Source organism: Octopus bimaculoides, chromosome 15 (genome assembly GCF_001194135.2).
Source record: "Octopus bimaculoides isolate UCB-OBI-ISO-001 chromosome 15, ASM119413v2, whole genome shotgun sequence".
Classification (NCBI taxonomy): domain Eukaryota; kingdom Metazoa; phylum Mollusca; class Cephalopoda; order Octopoda; family Octopodidae; genus Octopus; species Octopus bimaculoides.
In genome coordinates, this window is record NC_068995.1 from 15,168,637 (window position 1) to 15,170,192 (window position 1,556).

The 1,556-nt window shown below is 39.2% G+C and overlaps 1 protein-coding gene across 1 annotated transcript in view; it reads left to right on the forward strand.

Moving 5' to 3' along the window:
- The window catches only part of LOC106876865 (protein YIPF3), a 35,178-nt gene extending 34,328 nt beyond the window's left edge, over nucleotides 1-850 (forward strand). The window contains exon 11 of the transcript XR_008265607.1: nucleotides 832-850. The gene's annotated coding sequence lies outside the window, so the exon portion shown is untranslated. The remainder of the gene's footprint in view (nucleotides 1-831) is intronic.
- Nucleotides 851-1,556: the final 706 nt, after the last annotated feature.

Consider the following 1,556-nt stretch of genomic DNA (forward strand, 5'->3'; position numbering starts at 1 on the left):
TATATATATGAGGTGCATTCCAGAATTTTGAGATTTATTTATGAGAGACAATTATAACTGTCCTAGATTGTTGTGATTTTTTTTTAGCATGCCATTACTTTATATCTATCTAATAAGATGACCTGCTAGTTTTTGTTATCCCAGATTGAAGGAGACAACTGTGACAGCACTTTGAACATCCTAGTAAACACTGCTTGTCACAGCTGTCTAGCTTACAGAATGCAATCAGGACATGAAGTCAAATTGGAAGCTCACTATGCACTAATGTTTTGTGTGGAGACACAATGGCCCAGTGGTTAGGGCAGCAGACTCACGGTCATAGGATCGCGGTTTCGATTCCCAGACCGGGTGTTATGTGTGTTTATTGAGCAAAAACACCTAAAGCTCCACGAGGCTCCAGCAGGGGATGGTGACGAACCCTGCTGTACTCTTTCACCACAACTTTCTCTCACTCTTACTTCCTGTTTCTGTTGTGCCTGTGGTTCAAAGGGTCAGTCTTGTCATATTGTTTCAAGCTGAATATCCCCAAGAACTACGTTAAGAGTACACGTGTCTGTGGAGTGCTCAGCCACTTGCACATTAATTTCACGAGCAGGCTGTTCCGTTGATTGGATCGACTGGAACCCTCGACGTCGTAAGCGACGGAGTGCCAACACAAACTAACGTTTTGTGTTAAACTGGGCTAAAATGTTACAGAGAATTATGAAACCCCCCGACTGGTTTTGGTTTAACTTGTATGAGCCAAGCATTTGTTTTTCGCTGGCACAAGAGGCCAGGATCAGCATGTCCATTGGGAAGTGAAAGCTAATGGTGATCCTTTTTTTTCAACAGCAAGAGCATCATCTACATCCACTGGGTTTCTTTTGGCCATACATTCACTGAAGAGTACTTTGTGGCGGCTTTGAGGGAGCTCTGGAACAAGATTTTATCGCAAAAGGTCAGAGCTCTTGCACCAGGACAATGCACCAGTTCACAATTCCATCCTGTCAATCAACTACTCAACAGAGATAGGCATTAAAACTGTCCCTCACCCTCCCTTACAGTCCAGACATCGCTCCTTGTGGCTTTTGGTTATTCCCCAAGCTGAAAAAGAAGATGAAGGAAGCTGTGACAAAGGTCCTGGACACTTTTGCTTTGGAGGACTTCCATAGGGTCCTTGATGAAATGGCTGGGGTGCTACAAAAAGTGCATTGATGCCATAAGAAACTATTTTGAAGGAGATTAGAATTTTGTACTTTTTTGAAATTAATACATGTCTCTTCTGAAAAAGTCTCAATACTTCTGGAATGCATATATATACACACACACACATGTAGTATATGCATTGTATGTGTGTATATGTATATATATTATATATATTATATGCATTGTTTGTATATATATATATATATATATATATATACACACACAGACATTCACACATACACACAGATATATTAAAACCTTCATTTTATATTATTTATTCTTTTAATATTTTTGGTGTTGGGTTACTTGAAACTTTTTATTTCTTTATTTTCTTGTATTCCTTATCTGATTCATTCCTTCCTCTTTTTTTT